The sequence below is a fragment of the Monodelphis domestica genome, chromosome 6 (assembly GCF_027887165.1).
Source record: "Monodelphis domestica isolate mMonDom1 chromosome 6, mMonDom1.pri, whole genome shotgun sequence".
NCBI classification, from domain to species: domain Eukaryota; kingdom Metazoa; phylum Chordata; class Mammalia; order Didelphimorphia; family Didelphidae; genus Monodelphis; species Monodelphis domestica.
Window position 1 is genome coordinate 242,221,573 of NC_077232.1, and position 21,046 is coordinate 242,242,618.

Below are 21,046 nucleotides of genomic sequence, written 5' to 3' on the forward strand. Positions count from 1 at the left end.
TTCTCCATGAATATATAGAGATAAATATAGAATATTAATAGGATATATATAATATATATAATCAAGTGCAAAGTATATAAATGGGAGAGTAAGCTTAAAATAATTTATAAAGTATTTTGTATTCAGACTAGATGATACCATTACAAATAAAATAATAGGGTTTGTACTTTTAATTTTTTTAATGGCATGAAGTTGTTTCTTTTGATCCAGATATCACTTAAAGTAATCTGAATAAATTATCAATTTTTTAATTACTGCAGTTAGTAAATAGCAAACTACCATTTGCTTGATATGAAATTAGGATGTGTTCTATTAAATTTTTAAGGAGTCATAATTTTATTTTAGGACTTTATAAAAATATAGCATTTTATAGAAATTTAGAGTGTACATAATTTTAGGATATTCAGATAGATGGCCCTTTGTTTCATTTTCTTTTTGATGAAAATCAGCCAGAATGTGCCATTTCACATAATGAAGATATAACAATCGTCCAGCGATTGCTATATAAATTTTGTTGTGGGTTATAACTTGAGAAGAAGAAGGGAGCTGGAGGAAAATGGATGATAAACGAAGACTCAAAGACAAGTTAAAAGTTGTGGGGAGCAGCATTAGTTCCTGATAATGTTTTCCCTTGAAGATTAATTAAAGGAAAACATAAGAAATAAGAAAACACGTGGAAGTAAGAATTCTGAGATAGAAAGCATGCGGGAGACAGTGTTGCTAGGAAAGATAAGGATAGATAGGAAGAAGAACTCCGAGGATGCAGGAATCAAGAGACAGAATAGTACCCTCTCCTCCATATTTATTGAGGGATGTGGATTGGGAGGTGTTCAATTAATACCTAACAGTGTAGGTCTTAACATTGGTTGGATAGACAATGACAAGATCAGAGGAGGTGGAGATTCCCCTGACATGTGCTTTTCAAAGGAATGTGGTTTGACCAGGTGAGAGCTAAGTGTCTGTGGCTTAGACTCAGGAATTCTCCTGCCCTTTGAACTGTCTATACATTGATCATTAACTGATCTGATCAAGTATCTAATACATCAACCATACTTCCCAGATGCCAACATGCCTGGTATGCTACAGAAGATAATAAAAAAAAAAATTTCTTATTTGAAGCCACTGCTATTCTAAAAATACTGTGAATTTCATTTCTGCTGAGTACTAAGTTGTATATTCTCTTTTTTTTGGGGGGGGGAGGATGATAAAAGAAGTGGAGGCTTAGAGATAGTAAGATGATTATGGCATAGAAAGAACATAAGGAATATAAAGAAGGAGGGACTAACATTTATCGATTGATTTATAACTTGAAGATTAGAGATAATATCTATCTATATATGATTGAATGTGAATTTATCAACATAAGTATATATTATTATAAATTTGTTTCCTAACCTATTAAGACTTTAAATTTTTGATGTTTTATATAGCACATATTTCCATGGTACTCAGGCATTTGAAACTGACACACATAAAAATAGTTCTATATTGATAAAAAACAAATTAAATCAGAGACTGAATGTTACCTTTCATCTTTACATAGGTAGTGAGTTTTTCATTATTCATGCTATCTTTATCAGATCCATTTTTAAAATATTGATTAATATTGGAGAGTATGATTGGTGATGTTAATGTCTTTCTCAGTAAAGAGTATTTGGTGTTTTAAGAACATCTTTCCCATAATAATGTATTGTGGAGAATAACTTGTCTACTACTATAAATTCTGATTGATGTCACATAGCTATATGTTGCAGAGCTATGCACATGTATGTGTGTATATTTGTACCCATATATGTGTGGACATATGAATTAATATATCATATACACCGTATACATTGTCCCTATAGTAATCTAAGAGCATAAAACAAGATCATGAAACTGTAAAACTTAAAAACTTGGTTGTCTAAAAAGTAAATACAAAGCAAGTTACTTAGAAATAACATTTCAAAAGTCATGGAAAGTATTAAAGGAAATGACATTAATGGGACAAAGGAAAACATATTAAAACATATAGGATATAACAAAAGCAGTTATTAAGGGGAATTTGTATCTAAATAAATTCATAAACCAAAAAGATAAAGAACAAATTAATGAATTGTATATTCAGTATCAACAACAAAACTGTGAATAACAAAAAAATTAGAAATCTTTAATTAAGAAAAACAGTAGAAAGTCAGAAATTGAAAAGGAAACTAATAAAATGAAGCCTGAAAAATGAACAAACATAAGTTTATTTGTTTGGAAAAAGAAAAGCATAATAAAATAAACAATTAGGTAATATTTTTTAAAGGCAGGAGAAAACCCTAAAGTAACCAAAAATAATGATTGAAAAATGAATTTAGTAAAGTATCAGATATAAAATGAATTCATATTATTCAGCAAAGTCTTTCTTGTCAAAGAGAACTATTTCAATAAATTTAAAAGGTATAAAACCTTTGGGAATATAGCTATTAAGATGCCTATAGAAACAAAAGCTTATGTTGAATGTTTTATTACTTTCCTTCTTCCTACTTTTTCTTTCAGTTTAATAAGGGAGTAATGAAAGGGCAAATTGAAAATTTAGGTCAATTTTTAAATAACTATGTACATACAGAGATACATGTATACAGATACATATACATACACACGTAGATATAGATTATAACTATATAATTGACTTGTATTGTTATAAATGAACTTTTCATGTATATATGCACACACAATTAAACGGATAAACCTTATTTTTACACTGATAGGGTGAAGAAGTGACCCAATGATAATGTTACCTGAATTGACTTATTCAAAAGTATACAAAATCAACAATGATATTTTATATAACTAGAAAAATAAAATTTATATGGATGAATAAATAGTCAAGAATATAAAAAATAAGGGTGAAAAATGATAATGGGAGGGATGCTCTATTAATACTACAAAACAGTAATAATTAAAATATTTTATTCCACTTTAAAATTAGAGACGTTAAACAATGTAACTTATTAGAAACACACTATACTGAAGCAAACACAGTAGTTGATCTTTGATCAACCCCCAAAGCAGTGTTAACTAATGGAAAGGCACTATTTGACCAAAAAATTACCTGTTAGACTAGACAGAAATCTGGCAAAACTTTATTTTACCTGCACTTCATACAATGATAGCAATATTACAGAGAAAAATAACATAAAACCTCATTAAACCTCTGATGCCACCTGATCAGTGAAAATTAAACTGAAAGTACAAATGACTAAGGAATAAAGTAACTACTCCCATTTTATCAGGAGAGGATTAAAGTTGAAATACAGAGAAAGATGTTTTTAGGCATTTTTAATGTGGGAACTTAATTTGTTGGATTATAAAAGATTATGATGAGAGTATTATACTTTTTCCTTGCATCAATTTTTTTTCTTTGAGTTCAATAAGGTTATTGCAAGAGTGGCAAATAATAAACTATATCCACATGTATGTATCTAACATACATGTATATATGTATAGTCATGCATACAAATATATGTGAATATACATGTATTTCTATGATTGAAATGGACATAAATGATACTTTATAAGACACTTTCCTGAATAAAGTCTATTCTTATTGCCTTTCTAACCCAAATCTTCTTATATTTATTTATTTATTATATATTTTATATGTGATAATTCAGAATATAGTAGAGAAAGAATGGAGTTTAAAGCCAGGAAGTACTGTGGTCAACTACTACAGATATATTATCCTATTTGCTACACACATATTTAAGTAGAAAGCAATCAGTCAGTACTCTGTTGCTGTTCTAAATCATGGGGGCATTAAATAAGATGAAAGACAGTGTCTATGCTCAAGGAGCTTAAAAATCTGGGAGTAAAATAACACAAAAAGAAGGTGGAAAGGGAAAGGTTAAAGAGAAAGAAGGGTAACTACCCTGGAGGTGTGGTATAGTCTTTTAACAAATCTTGATAAGTAGCTGAGAAAGTACATAATTGATTTGTATTGAAAAAAATTCCCATAGGGGAGTTCCCCATATTTATAACATCATAGTTACCATTCATATTATCTATATTTTGCTTTTTATAATTATTATTATTATCATTAAATAACTCTGTCGATGCTCCCTGAGGGCGAAGGCTATTTCTGCTTTTGACTTTGGATCCTCAGAACTTACATCAGGCCCTAGCAGACAATAAGTACTTTATACATGCTTTAATGATTGATTATTAATTTTCTCATATTTCTTGTTCCATGGATTCCATAGATTTTTTTGTCCTCAGTCCTTTCCATGCAAATATCATTCTCATGTGTCATTTTGCATTATATTAGAGGTCAAATGTAGTGTGAATAGACTTTTGCCTAGTGAGATACTTGACTATGAACCTTGAGGCTTAAGAAGCATTGCAGTAGTATAACATTTAAGATCATCAGGAATCAATCAAATGGAATAAAATACAGTTAGTTGAGTCATGAGTGTTTTTGTCTTCTTCCATGCTGCTGTGGTGGAATGGAATTCTCTGGTTCTTTTTACTATTACCATTTGTGCTAATAAACATGTCTTTTCAAATTATGTCCTACTTTCCTTAAGTCAGATCTATCAGAATATTTTATAGTTGTAAAATTTATATTGCATAACTTTCTTCATAAACTTAAATACTATTATCTTTGAAATTTCCTCTCCTTGAATGAAAACAAATTTCTTTTTCTTGTGTACATTAACACATAATGATCATGATAAGGAAAAAAAAATATCCCTTTCTGACTTTGATTGATATTGCTTTGCCACACACACACAAACTTCTCTGCCATGCTTTCTTAAAAAAATACTTGAGTTATAAACTGTGTAAGTTTAAAAGAAAACAATTGCTAAATAAGAAAGAAATTCTCCTGGGATTCAATTGTGCCCTGGATTTTACTAAACAAAAGTTAAAAATGAAGTTTGAAGGCTACAGTCGAATTTCACAGTTCATTTCCTTTTGTTTGTATTAAAAAAATAACTTCTAACTTAATGGGATACTGGCTTTCATTTACTTCTCAGTCTAGTATTCAAAATTTTCTATCATCAGGTCTACTCATACTTAGCATCATTACTATTCAGCAGGGCTAGATCTGTTTGCTTGCCACTATCCGTTTAGACCTTATTCATTCATATTACTGCAACTTTTTTTTAAATTTTCTCACATGAAGTATACTTCTGTCACCCAAACTATATCCACAGCTAACTTTATGATTTAACTATGTACAATTGTATATTTCTCCCTACTATATCATCATTTAGATACAAATATGTTACTATGTAAAAATATTCTTGTATTTCCATTCATTTCAATAAGTACGATTTGGCACATTGGATTGGGTAGTTAATTTTCTTTGAATAAATATATTTCAGATGCTAATCATGATTTTCTTGTTGTATTGGGCAAAAACAAATGAATGAAAACAAGACCATTTATTAAATGAAAATTCATGGTTAAAAACAGTATGATGTCAGGGAGAGAGGACTAGCTTTCCAGTCTTAGAAATGTAGATACAATTAATGTTTCAGATACATAGCAGGTAAGTGGCTGAGCTAGTCCCTAAATCTCTGTCCCTATAAAATTCTCTTAGAAAGGGACTCAATCTGGAGCATGTGAACTTTGTTTTAAATGTGAGTAACAAATTTAATATTAAATTTCTTCTGAAATGCTATGTCCTTTATTCTATTATTTTATATAGAGAGATATATTATTGTGAGGAAAGGTCCATTAGTTTCATCAGATTGTCAAAGTGACATATATCACACATACACACACACAATCCCTGTCATAAGATCATAATTTATACAGTGCTTTGATGATTTAGATAAGGGTTAAATTTTACACAGTAGGAGAGTACCACATTGAATAAAACACAGGAAAGAAAGAAAAAAGGGAGAAACAGGGAGAGAAAAAAGGAAGGAAAAAATAAATAGCCATAAGAACTTTGGCACAATGTACCCTCTTCAGCTTCTTAAATCTACCACCAACCTATATGTCACATGCAGTGGTTTCAGATATTAATTATGAATGCAGGACTTCTCTTGCAACCTTCAAAACAAGGAAAGTCAAGGTGGGGTGGGGTGGAGTACATAACATAAACCAAGCTAATACTGCCAGGGTGTTCATTTAGCATACACAGCAGCAAGAATGACTACTTTGGGATTCTTGGCACAGCACTCCAGATGAGGGACACTCTTTTCAGGGACTGTTGGTATACGATATGAGGAACATAGCAGAATATGTGCTGGATATTATAACACAATGAATGGAATATGAGCATATGGCCCTTCATATTCAATTTCTTCTTTTTCCTGTAAGTACTTATTCCTTAATCTTTTAGCCTACACTTCTTTTCCTTTTGATGATTTTCTAACTGGAAATATTGGGAACTTCATAAGCCTCTGAAAGACAATTCTAGAATAAATATGGAGGTGTTTGTATGTAGACAGACACATTTTATTAACAGATAAAAATTTACATTAATTGAGTCTACTATTAAAATTCCAAATGATACCTAAAAGTTATATTCTGAAGCCTTATTTATCTTTGCATCCCTAAAAGTACTTAGCATAATGCTTTGTATATAGCAAGTATTCAAGTAGTTATTTATTGCATTACTGAATCTATAAGTAAAACCAGTACAAAAGAAATACAAACGCGATCCCTACAATTTCTTTTTTTTTTAACATTATTTTATTTGGTCATTTCCAAACATTATTCACTGGAAACAAAGATCATTTTCTTTTCCTCCCCGCTCCCCCTCCCACCACCTTTCCCTCTCCCATAGCCGACACACAATTCCACTGGTTATCACATGTGTTCTTGACTCGAACCCATTTCCCTGTTGTTGGTATTTGCATTAGAGTGTTCATTTAGAGTCTCTCCTCAGTCATATCCCCTCAACCCCTGTAGTCAAGCAGTTGCTTTTCATCGGTGTTTTTACTCCCACAGTTTATCCTCTGTTTGTAGATAGTATTTTTTAGATCACTGCAGATTATTCAGGGACATTGCATTGACACTAATGGAGAAGTCCATTACCTTCAATTGTACCACAGTGTATCAGTCTCTGTGTACAATGTTTTCCTGGTTCTGCTCCTTTTGCTCTGCATCACTTCCTGGAGGTTGTTCCAGTTTCCATGGAATTCCTCTACTTTATTATTCCTTTTAGCACAATAGTATTCCATCACCAACATATACCACAATTTGTTCAGCCATTCCCCAATTGATGGGCATCCCCTCATTTTCCAATTTTTGGCCACCACAAAGAGTGCAGCTATGAATATTCTTGTACAAGTCTTTTTCCTCATTATCTCTTTGGGGTACAAACCCAGCAGTGCTATAGCTGGATCCTACAATTTCTTAAAGAACTGATGTTACAATAATTTTGAAAATAATGCTACTTGTATATTTGCTAACCATTGTGAGGAATATATTGCTTTCATCAATAGCCATTGTAATCACTCATAAAATAAGCATTTCAAATTTGCTGTTTCTTAGTAGACTACTTTTCTTAAATGTTGTGCCTTTCCTTTTTTGTTGTTGTTGTTCACAGCAAAGCAAGCAATAAAAATCTGCTTCCTAGAATAAGGTAGATCTGGCATAATTTCTGACATATCCATTCATATAATTCCTGAAGAAAAATCCCTTCTCTGGCTGATGTTTTTTTTTTTTTTTTCAAATTTTAATCCAATTTCCCAACTGATGTATTAACTGTGCAATAAAACAGACTATCAAAATAGAAAGAAAAAGAGATTGGTCCTATCTTGCCTCCTGCCTCAGCTCTTCTCTATAATTTAACTATGAAGAAAGACTTCAAATATTATTTAATTTCCTCCATCCATTTCAATTTCCTTTAACCTTTTCATTGCTTTTGCCCAACTAATCTTTTTTTCCTGCATTAAATTTAATGATTCAATTTTTACTATAAAGTTTACTAACTGATTTCTCTTTGAGTTATACACATAGTCTTAAAAGGAGAAGGGACCATAAAGGATATACAAATGATTCAACTATATTCCTGACAGAGGAGTGAAGTTCCACTGAAAGGGAAATAATTATTTATTGATAAAGCTGATTTCAATATTTATCTGCTTTAATTAATAGAAATTCATTTATACTCAGCCAAAATTTTCCTTTTATTAAACTCTATCAAGTATTAATGCCTGATGTCTGAAGATAAATAGGTTAAATATTTTTTAAAAAATTTAATCATGATTTAAATAATGGGGAAAAGAGGCAGAGTCAAGATGGCAGTTTAGATGCAGCGAAAGTTCAGACCTCTGAAAACCCTTCCTCACCTATTAAAAACCAAATGCTCCTAGGGGACTGAAAACCAAATCTACAACAAGACAGAGCTAAGGAACTCTCATCTTGGACTCAACATAAAAGGTATGCCCCTCCCAAAAAGCCTGAATTTGAGAACACTCAAGTTTAAGGAGAAGGAAGAAGGAAGGTCACAGGACCCCTCTCCCATCTACAGCTATGAGCCTCCAGTAGTGGCTGGAATCTCTGGGCAGGCCAGGGCACTAGTCTGGAGGGAGAATCTTGCAGGCAAAGTTGTGCCAGGCTCAGGGCCTTAATAAAAGATTACAGGGAAGCAACTGGAGGAGAACCTCAAAGAAGGCAGCCCAATCACAGCTGAGACACTCTATATTTCCCCCCTCCCATCCCTTTCCAAAGGTTTTGGCCTCAGGTCAAATCCAGCACTAATCCTATCAAGTTCTCAGAGGGCCAGGAAGCTCAACATCCAAAACCCATCCACCACAGACTAAGCCTTGCTAAGCTCCGAGAGTGAAGGCTGACAGAACAGTCCAAACCCACAGATCCAGCACATAATGAGAGGATCAAGAGTGCAGGTAACTACAGGAGAAAAAGAAGTGGAAAATATGAGCAAAAAACAGAAAAAGAAAAAAGAACTTACAATCGACAGTTTCTATTCAGGCAATCAACAAAAAGAAAATATAACAGAGGAAGATCAAGGAACACCAAGCAAAAACACAGAAACTACAGCAAATTAAACTCAGGCTTTGGAAGAACTAAAAATAAAATTCAAAACAAAATTAAGAGAGGCCAAAGACAACTGGGAAAAGAACTTAAAAAGCAAGATAAGTCATCTGGAGACAGAAAATAGTGTTAAGAAAGCCAAAATTAATCAGCTTGAAAATGAGCAAAGGAGATGAAAGATGAGGCAAAGAAAATGAAAAATGAGGCACAGAAGATGAAAGATGACCTCCAAATAAAATCAGACAAGAAGGAGAAGGATGACCAAAAAGCTATGGATAAAATTCAGTCTTTAAAAACCAGAATACAATTAGAGGCAAGCAATTTCACAAGGCAGCAGGAAACTATAAAACAAAACCAAAAGAATGAAAAAATTGAGGAAAACCTGAAACATCTCTTTCACAAAACAGAAAATTTAGAAAATTGTTCCAGGAGAGACAACTTAAAAATCATTGGTCTACCAGAAGACCATGACAAAAGAAAAAGTCTGTCCATCATCCTACAAGAAATTATCTAAGAAAACTTCCCCAACATTCTAGAACAAGAGGGAAAAGTGGAGATTGAAAGAATCCACAGATTGCTCCTATACTTAATCCCCAACTGACAACACCCAGTAATGTCATAACCAAATTCAAGAACTACCAGACCAAGGAAAAAATATTACAAGCTCCTAAGAGGTCATTCAGATGCCAAGGAACTACAGTGAGGATAACACAGGATCTGGCTGCATCTATACTGAAGGACTAAAAGGCATGGAATATGATATTCTGGAAAGTAAGGGAACTAGGCCTACAACCAAAAATCAACTACCCAGCAAAACTGACCATATTCTTACAGGAGAAAGTATGGTCATTTAGTAAAATAGAAGAATTCCAAGCATTCATAAAGAAAAGGCCAGACCTTAACAGAAAATTTGATACCCAAACACAGAACTCAAGAAAATTATCAAAATGAAACTAAGAAAGAGGGGGAAAAAGGGACCCAATAAGTTAAAATGTTATGTACCCTACAAGAAAAGAGGATATTGATAACTCTTAAAATTTGTTATTATCACCTGGGTAGCTAGAGAATTATAAATTAGGGGAACTGTGACAAACTGTATAAGTTGAAAAGCTAAGGCATAAATATATTTATAGATATATTTATGCATAAATATATATGTATGTATATGTAGGTATATACATATAGACAACTAGAGTTTTTTTTTTAAAAGACTTTAATACTAAGAGAAATGGGGAAAGCAACAAAATGAGGTAAATTAATATGTCACAAAGAATCATATGGCAGGAGGAGGGGAGAACATCAATACACTGGAAGGGTAAAGAGTTTGGAGATAGAAATACTCAATTCTTACATGCATTGAAATTGACTCAAAGAGGGAAGAACAATCAAACACATTGGGGCAGGGAATTGATTTGTGCCCTATAGGGAAGTAGAAGGGTAACAAATGGACTGGTGGAGAGGGTGGGGTAGTTTAAAAAGAATGTAAAGAAAATAAGAGAGGAAAAAGAATAGAGGGGTCGTAGAAAGGGAAGTAAAATAAGGGTGGGACTGAGGGGTGTCAATTAAAATCAAAATACTGTTGTAGAAGGATATAGTGAAAGAAGAAAAGGCAGGACTAGGACTGGAAACCAAAATGCTGGGAAATACATAGATGGTAATCATAACTCTAAATGTGAATGGAACGAACTCACCTATAAAACACAAGTAAATAGCAGAGTGGATTAGCAACCAAAACCCTACCATATGCTGTCTACTAGAAACACAGAAGAGGAAGGAAGACACACATAGGGTAAAAGTAAGAGGATGGAGCCGGATATAGTGGGCATCAATTGAGAAAAAAGAAGGCAGGAGTTGCAATCATGATATCTGACAAAGCCAAAGTAAAAATAGATTTAGTCAAATGAGATAGGGAAGGTAATTACATCCTTATAAAAGGCAGTATAGACAATGAGGAAATATCAGTACTCAACATGTATGCACCAAATGGCATGACATCCAAATTTCTAAAGGAGAAACTAGTGGAGCTCAAGGATGAAATAGGTAGAAAAATTATACTAGTAGGAGACCTGAACCTTCCTCTATCAGAACTAGATAAACCAAACAAATATATATATATATATATATATATATGTATATATATATATATATATATATATATATATATATATATAAAACGAACAGGTAAGAGAAGTGAATGAAATCTTAGAAAAGTTGGAGTTAGTAGATATGTGGAGAAAAATAAATAGGGACAAAAGGAATACACCTTCTTCTCAGTAACACATGGTACATTCACAAAGATTGACATGTACTAGGGTATAAAAACATTGCAAACAAGTGCAAAAGAACAGAAATAATAAATGCAAGCTTCTCAGACCATAATGCAATGAAAATAATCATTAGTAAGGGTACATGGAGAGACAAATCAAAAATTATTTGAAAATTAAATAATATGGTTCTCCAAAATCAGTTACTTAAACAAGAAATCATAGAAATGAGTACAAATTTCATTGAAGAAAATGACAATGATGAGACATTCTTTCAAAAATCACACGATCATTTCAATAGATGCAGAAAAACCTTTGACAAAATACAACACTCATTCGTATTGAAAACACTAGAAAGAAAAGGAACAGAAGGGCCTTTCCTAAAAATTAAAAAAAAAAACGGTAAAAGTCTAAAACCATCAATAAACTTCATCTGCAATGGGGATAAACTAGAAGTCTTCCCAATAAGATCAGGAGTGAAACAAGGATGCTCATTATCACCTCTATTATTTAACATTGTACTAGAAACACTAGCAGTAGCAATTAGAGAAGAAAAAGAAAATGAAGATATTAAAGTAGGCAATGAGGAGACCAAGCTATCACTCTTGGTGGATGATATGATCATCTACTTAAAGAATCCTAGAGAATCAACTAAAAAGGTAGTAGAAATAATCAACAACTTTAACAAAGTTGCAGGATACAAAATAAACCTGCATAAGTCATCAGCATTTCTATATATTTCTAACACATCTCTGCAACAAGAGTTAGAAAGTGAAATCCCATTTAAAATCACCCTAGACAATATAAAATATTTGGGTATTTATCTGCTGAGACAAACACAAGAACTATATGAACCCAACTAAAAAACACTCTCCACACAATTAAAGCTAGATCCAAACAATTGGAAAAACATCAACTGCTCATGGGTAGGATGAGCTAACATAATAAAAATGACAATCCTACTCAAATCAATCTATCTATTTAGTGCCATACCCATTGAACTACCAAAAAACTTTTTTACTGAATAAGATAAAACCATAACAATGTTCATTTGGAAGAACAAAAGAACAAGGATATCCAGGAAAATAATGAAAAAAATGCAAAGGAATGGGGACTTGCAGTACCAGATGTCAAACTATACTATAAAGCAGAGGTCATCAAAACAATTTGGTACTGGCTAAGAGACAGAAGGGAGGATCAGTAGAATAGACTTGGGGTAAGTGACCTCAGCAAGACCATCTATGATAAGCCCAAAGATTACAGTTTTGGGGACAAAAATCCACTATTTGATAAAAACTACTGGGAAAATTGGAAGACAGTATGGGAGAGATTAGGTTTGAGTCAACTTCTCATACCCTACACCAAGATAAACTCAGAATGGGTGAATGACTTGAATATAAAGAAGGAAAGTATAAGTAAATTAGGTGAACACTGAATAGTGTACATGTCAGATCTTTGGGAAGGGAAAGATTTTAAAACCAAAGAAGAGTTAGAAAAAATCACAAAATGTAAAGTATATAATTTTTATTACATTAAATTAAAAAGGTTTTGTACAAACAAAACCAATGCAACCAAAATGAGAAGGGAAGCAACAAACACGGGAAAAAATCTTAATAAAAACCTCTGACAAAAGTCTAATTACTCAAATTTATAAAGAGCTAAATCAATTGTACAAAAAATCAAGCCATTCTCCAATTGATAAATGGACAATGGACATGAATATGAAATTTTCAGATCAAGAAAGCAAAACTAATCATCACACGAAAAAGTATTCTAAATCTCTTATAATCAGAGAGATGCAAATCAAAACAACTCTGAGGAATCACCTCACACCTAGCAGATTAGCTAACATGACAGTAAAGGAAAGTAATGAATGCTGGAGAAGATATGGCAAAGTCCGGATATTAATGCGTTGCTGGTTGAGTTGTGAATTGATCCAACCATTCTGGAGGCCATTTGGAACTACGCCCAAAGGGTGCTAAAAGACTATCTGCTCTTTGATCCAGCCATAGCACTGCTGGGTTTGTACCTCAAAGAGATAATAAGCAAAAAGACTTGTACAAGAATATTCATAGCTATGTTCTTTGTGGTGCAAAAAAAAATGGAAAATGAGGGGATGCCCTTTAATTGGGGAATGGCTGAATAAATTGTGGTATCTGTTGGTGATGAAATACTATTGTAGTCATGTGAGTACTCCATGTGAACTGGAATGACCTCCTGGAATTGATGCAGAGTGAGAGGTGGAGAACCAGGATAACATTATATACAGAGACTTATATACTGTGTACAATCAAATGTAATGGACTTCTCCATTAGTGGCAATGCAGTGATCCTGAAAAAGTTGGAGGTATCTAGGGTATAGAACACTATCCACATTCAGAGGAAATACTGTGGGAGTAGAAACACAGAAGAAAAGAACTGCTTGATGACATGGGTCTAGGGGGATATGATTGGGGAGGAAGACTCTAAATCATCATCCTAGTGCAAACATCAACAACATGGAAATAGATTCTGATCAAGGCCACATGTAAAACCCAGTGTAATTCTGAGTTGGCTATGGGAAGGTCTAGGGGGTGGGAAGGAAGGGGAAGAAATATGATTCTTTAACCAAGGAATATTGTTCTAAATTGACTAAATAAAATTAAAATAAATACTGGGAAAAAGTTATTCTCCTCCACAAGAGCTGTTAATTCCTTCCTCTCTCTTCCCTTTTCTCTATCTTTCTTTTCTTACTTTATTTTTCCCTTTCATCCTCAAGCATTCATTAAGTATCTGCTCTATAACATGCATTATACTAGACATTAGATAATTCAAAACCAAAAACTGAAAAACACATACACTTATTGGAACAATATGTTGGACTATGCCTAGTTTATTCAATATATTTTTTACAAATTTCCCAGCAGTTCCAAAAGATTAGATTTTTATGTTTGTTAAATACCAGATTACAATAGTTATTTACTACTATGTGTTGAGTGCCTAACACATTCCCTTCATTTCCTCTCTATTCCTTAGTCAGTACCACATTATTTTCAAGGTTACCACTTTATAATATAGTTTTATAGGTGTTATAGCTAGCCCTCCTTACTTCATCCCCCTCATTATTTCCCTATTAGGGTTTTTGTTCTACATGAATTCTGCTATTTTTTGTAGCTCCAAAAAATATTTTTCTGTAGTTTGGTTGGCATGACACTGAAAATATAAAATATTTAGAATTGTCATTTTTATTATATCAGTTGCCTTTTATGGTTAATATTTAAGAATTGGTGATTTAAATGATTTTTTATCATCAGTAAACAAGATAGGAGCAGATCAATTTCCAGGGAAATTATGATGAATGGAAATTTGGGACATATTGACTCTAGTCATGACCTGACATACAAGAGGAAATATACAACAGAGGGGATAGAAATATGAAATTTGTACTTGAGGGAAGACTGAAGTTATTTTTTTTCTCTCCATTTTACATACTGGTACTCAACCAAGGAGGACACCCCTGCCTTTAACTTTTGATATCTTGTATCCCCTGTTGCACAATTCACATAAAATATATTTGCTGTCCCTCTAACACACTTTTGGAGATGGAGAAGCCAGAAGTAGGTCATTTACAAAATGTGTCATCTTGTTGTCTTTAAAATGTATGTTTTTTTAGATCTTTATTTAAGATTTGGGAAAATAAAGGAGGGCTTTCTCAAAATCTCTATGGCAAATGACACCAGGAGAATTGATTTCCTTGCTAATTGAATGCAAATATTTTTTGTGAGTTCTTGTTTATTGGTATAGAGAAGAAAGCAGAACACAAATCAACCATGGCAAAATATTTTGCATTATGGGGGATCAAGGAGATGATCATTGCAAGACTTGATACAACTAAGTGAGACATTAATATGTGATCATTAATAGCTCTCAGATCTTGCACAAATCTTTAAGTTACTCTCCCATTTTTATCTAGCTTGTTTTTTTTTCCCCCCACTGGTAGAAATGGGGTGTTATATTGTTATATATATATATATATATATATATATATATATATATATATATATGCATGCTACTATGATTCCTTGCTGCAATAATGACTTGATTATGGAGGTGATACCAGCAATAGTCTCTTTACTCAATGGATACTATGCAATGCATGATACAGGACCTTGCTTCATCACCACCCTAAGAGGTGTTTCTGATTTTAATGAACCCACATCTGTAGAATGCATGGCCCAAAGTCCTTATGGGATATCATCTGGTATTGGATAGACATTACCTCCTCCCCCCTCTGCCTCTACTATATCTAAAAATAATAAGGAAAAAGAGTCAGGGATTCTTCTGGAAGTTCTAAAGAAATACCTCCAGTTGGTGTACATTGTATTGTAGCCCTTAATTTACACAGAAAATCCCTGCCCACTAAATTCATAGGTTAGGTGAATTTGTCATTAGGAGAAAGGAATGTTCCACATTTAAAGGTCTTAGGGAAATTATTCTTGGTTCTAGCTTTTTGACTCTGTTGTTTTCCCATTACACCCACTGCTTCCATAGTACCCATTGGTTTGGGAACCTCAGGCGATCTCTGCATCACTGACTTGGCAGTGTCAGTGTCTATTAGACAATCATAATACTCTCTTTCTACTTCTAAGATCACATAGGGTTCTGTGCTGTTCTCTGGAGAACGTATAGGTATCACAGATGCGAGGATACTAGGATCAGGGAAACTTAGCACATGTTCCTGTCCTTCACTCTCCAATTCCCCACTTGTTTCTGCTCCTCTTATTTCCCTGGGTTCAAAACTCTCACTGCTAATCATAAAGATTAAATTTAACTCTCCCCTGCAGTCCTATGCAAAGCTTCAACTATGATTTGTCCATGTAAAGTAGAAGAAGGCACAGGAAGTGACACAAAGAATCATCTTTAAAAGGAAATTACAACTTCCTGTGAAGGGATTCTTCAGAGATCTTTGGAGGACATCTTTGGAGAGTTCTTGAGTTCTTTGTGCTTGGGACTTCTGACTTCGACTTCTTCTGGAGTTCTGAGTTTGAATTGGAAGCTGGTAAAGAATCTGCTGATTGGACCTGAGACCTTAGACTTGGGGAGACTGTTCTTAAATCTCTCTCTTTGGACTGACACATGTTGAATTAAAAGAACTGACTCCTTTCCTGGATTTTCTGAAGACTCTAGCTTCAGGAGAGACTTATCTTCTTGAGAGAGGCTCCCTGCATCCCCAGGTCCTTGGATGAAAGCTGAGGCCTCTCTGGTTAAAGACCCCACCTGGGTTGAGCCAGGAGTCAGATCAAAATACTTACTGTTTAGGCTAGAGATTTTATGCTATCCTTTCTCTGATCTCTTACTTCACTCTCTATGTTTTATAAATAAATCTCTTTGGAATTTCATAAAATTCCTAGCAACCCTATTCTTGAATAATCCAATTCAACCTTTTATAAAAAGCCCCCTTTTCCCCCCTTACATAATTTCATTAGTTTCTATTATATTGTCCACACTTTCTATGTCATTGCATATATTTTCCATTCCATAATACCCATTTTGCTGTTCTATACTGTCCTGATCACACCTTCATTTATTGCACCCTTTTGCATCTCCAGTTATTGGGCATTTCCACCAGCTATTTGGGAATACTTTAGAGAAGCACCTGATTTTATATACTCTCGCAGTACATTCAGGTCTGGGGCTTGCTGTAAATTGTGGCAGCATCCAGCATCACAGTGGCTTGTGAAATCTGGTTTCTGAAATGTATTGCCAAAGTCATTACTGAACTAATTGTTAAATCCATAATTATTCTGCCTGAACTCAATAGTTATTAAAATGATTGCCTTGGTTTCCCCCATAACTCTGTCCTGAGAATTGTCCTCTAAATCTACAACAGATCTATTGCAAAGATAGAATCTTTGTGGGTTTTGCCTATATTGTTTAGGGTTCTGTTTATTACTAAGTGGTCTATATGTCCTCAGTGCAGCCACAGCCTTTGCTAGACTTCATTTTCTTTTAATTTTAATTTCAGATCTTTTCTTTTCCTGGGTAGATTATCAATGACATCATACTTCTCCTGTGATTGTCTGTCTTTGTCATCTTGATATATATGTGTAGTAACCCTTTTAAGTTCATCTAGCCCCATACTAAACCAATTTGGACAGTTGCTCCTGAAAAAATTCCTAACTACCTGGCAAGTGCTGATGTCCTCAACAAATCAATTCCTACCCATTTCTCCCCACATTCTATCACACAGTCTAAATATCTTGACAGGGTCTCTCCCACTTCCTGCCTCAGTCATTCAAATTTAGACTAAGTCCCCAGGCTCTTGAAATTCAGTCTCATGGTCTTTAGAATGGCTTCCCTGGCCATGCAAAGTTCCCTATAAGATGCCATGGAGTTGGGTTCCCAATCTGGGTCATTCACCGGCCAATTAAAGAGTCTGGGGTTCTTGTTAGTCTCCTCAATTATCTGTTGTTTTTCCTGTTAACATTTTTTCCATAAGTATATTGAATATAAGAGATCAAAGATTTTAACATTCTCCTAAATTCTTTTACCACTCCCAAGGACTCTTCCTCAATTTTAGGGGTGTTCTTTTTTATGGTTTCGAGGTCAGCCTGTGTGAATCTATGGTGGGCTTTGACATTCCAGATACCTATATCTGGGGAGTTCATAGGTACTTCTCTTAAAGGGAATATATGTGCAGGGATATTCTCTAGAGTCTAGAGCCTCTGTTTCTAGCTGGAGCTTTGCTGGTGCATTTGGTTTTTCTGCACCTTCTAACTTTGGTGCCTCTTGTTCTACAATTCCTTGTACTGTTTCTTTTGCCTTTGTCAATTCCTGACATTGAACCTCCATCCAGTCTAACTTAGTTTTAAGGAACCATAATTCTAACTTCATTTCATTATTTTCAATGGTATTCTTGTTATTTCTGTTCCACTGCTTAAAAATTGCTAGCAGAGCTTTTATCATCATGTAGAGACAGGCCAGGATCAGAATTATCTGTGGGGTACTGTCTTAGACAGTACTGACTTTAGTACCTCATAACCTATTAAGTTCTGCATGAATTCTGGCATGGTTATGAGGAAAGAGTTTGGTAGAAAAGATAGTTGACATTCAAATTGCAACATCTTGTTCTTCTAACTGTTACAGGAGGCTTGAAAAAGCACAGAGCCTTTGTTTTGAATTAGCTTGGTAAGTTAACAGTAGGAGGGATATGTCAGAGGCAGAGATCTCAGAGCCTGTCTAGGATTCAGATTTGAGTGCCCTTTCAGAGGCAGATTACTCAGGATCTATCTGTTCCAGTGCCCTCTCCTTCACCTTCTTTAGTCTTAGCATAATAATGATTAGAGGAAGCCTTATCTGCTACACCTTCTCTTTGATGTTTCAGAGGAGGTGCTTCCCACTGCAACCTTTTTCTCTGGTCTCTCATTTTCCCTTACATGAGGAACTTCTGGTCCTGGTTCTGCCCTCCAGTGGGGAATCTTACATTTTGGCCCCTTGGACAGGGACCTGAAGGGATCTTTAACCATTTGTGGAGCATGTGCATCAAGGAAAGAAAAAAAATGGCAGCTAAGGGACTTCTCCCCCATCAGGGGAGGACATCAGAAGTAAAACATACTGCCAATGGTTTCTCATGACCAGCAGCTTTCTGTGGAGGCCATTACTAATATGTTAATGGCTTGTGGAGCTAAGGTTTCTTTGACTGGCATACAGAGATTTTTACAGCTTGTATCCTCTGTGTGCCCCCTGGTTTCCTGTGAAGGTTCTTTTGATATTGAGAACTGGGAGAGAGTAGGTAGAATGCTACAAAAGCATTGTGCTTTAGAAGGACCTTCTGCAGTACCTATAGATACCTTTTCTCTCTAGGGGTTAATTCATGAATCACTCAATCCAGCACCCTCTTGCTCAAAATCGAAGCTAAATTCAGTCTCATAATTCCAAGGAGGAAAATGAGAAAAAAACCCAACAATATAATAGTAGCTCCCCTAGAAAGGCTCTCTTTAAATCCCACACCCCAGTTGTACCCCCTTTAGCACTTCATCAAGTTACAATTCCCCATAGTGAACCAGACAATAAGACTGGGGAATCCCCTCCCAAGCAGACTGAAGGACTTTCACCTAATTACTAGGCTGGGTTAGAAGAAGAAGCTGCTCCTTATTAGACCCAGACCAGAGTCCGGAATAAACTTTATTCTTCCCTCCCCCAGGGCTTTTGGGATAACCTCCTCCGCCCCCTCCTCCACCTTTAACCCCACCCCCTCCTCAATCTTCTGTTCCTACAGATATCTCAACAGAAGTCAGAACAGAACAGAGTGGAAGCCACAGCTGAAATAATTAAAGAAGAACAATGGACCCCATAGCTACATTTCCTCAGTCTCTTCTTTAAATCCCTTATCACCCAGGAAGTCTTCAAGTACTTTTTTTATTGAAAATCACTCGCCATATCAGTCAGCCTTGAGACAAATAGATCAGGAAATACCCCCTCCCTCTATGGGACTCATGGCATTTCCTGTTGTTGGAAATGTTGATCAAGCTGTACACTGACATCGCCAGTGTGTTTCTATTCCTTTTAAAATCTTAACCCAGTTAAAAACAGCCACCTCACAGTATGGCCCTGTTGCCCCTTTCACATTAGCCTTAATAGAGTCCTTGGCTAATGAAGTCATGATCCCTGAAGACTGGCATGCCATAGCTAAGGCCTGCTTACCTGGAGGAGACTATTTACTTGGAAATCTGAGTGTCATAAAAAAGCAAAGACTCAGGCAGACAGGAATTCTAGGGCTCACAATGGAATTTCTCTTGATATGCTAATGGCAGAAGGTGCCTATTCACCTTTACAAGCCCAACTGACCTTTGATATTCAGGCCTATCAACAGATGAGCATTATAGCTACTCAAGCCTGGAGAAAACTGTCACCATCCACCTTAAAAATACAGAACTTGGCAGTCAGTCAAGACCCCCTTTCCCCCCAGAAACCTTATCAGGATTTTGTATCTCTCCTCTTACATTCTGTCAGCTGATTAGTCCAAGATCCTGAAGCAACCAATTTAGTAGTAAAACAATTAGCTTAGGAAAATGCCAATAAAACCTGTCAAAATGCTATTCCGCCTTTTAGACATCAATATACTTTGGCAGATTTTATTAAAATGTGTTCTGATATCAGGCCCTCATGTATGCAAGGTGCAGCTTTTGCAGCGTCCTCCAATCATCAGGAGTATTTGCTGTTAGAAAAGAAGGCCATTGTTTTGCTGTAAAATTGGCCACTTTGCTAATGAATGTAAATTCACAAAACAAAAGTTTAAATGACAATTTAATGCCATGTTTAGAACAAAAACATCTTGATCAAAATGCAAAAGACATACAAAAGACTACATTGGTCTAATTCATGCTATTCCCATACTGATATTAATGGCCAACATATTTCAGGAAATTCCCAACAGGGCCAGCTCCTGCCCTGTCAACAATTCAGAGCTTTGTTGCTCACTTCACTGTATTCCAATTGCAAGGAGCCACTCCAGGAAGTGCAGGATGAGATTTATATTGCGTGGAAACCACACATCTCCCTGCAGGAGATCCCCCCTCAAAGAATAAAAAACAGGGTCTTTGGACTGTGAATTTTAGATTGACTCCACCCTGCTTAGTTTTTAGAATTTTAGCAACCAGGAATGTATACACCCCCACTAAAGGATTAAGTGTGGGGGAGGAAGGTCTATGACCCACATGTGCTAGCAAGTGACAAATCAGAAACAACTGACTTCCCCCTGGGCTATCCAAAGCCAAGTTTAAGCCACCATTAGTACATGTGAGACACAGAAAGTGATGTAC

General features: G+C 34.9%; 1 long non-coding RNA gene across 1 annotated transcript in view; it reads left to right on the forward strand.

The window, feature by feature from the left end:
* LOC130455096 (uncharacterized) overlaps positions 1 to 19,697 on the forward strand; it is an 83,354-nt gene extending 63,657 nt beyond the window's left edge. Inside the window, exon 3 of the long non-coding RNA XR_008912979.1 lies at positions 19,504 to 19,697. This is a non-coding gene — a long non-coding RNA (uncharacterized LOC130455096). The remainder of the gene's footprint in view (positions 1 to 19,503) is intronic.
* Positions 19,698 to 21,046: the final 1,349 nt, after the last annotated feature.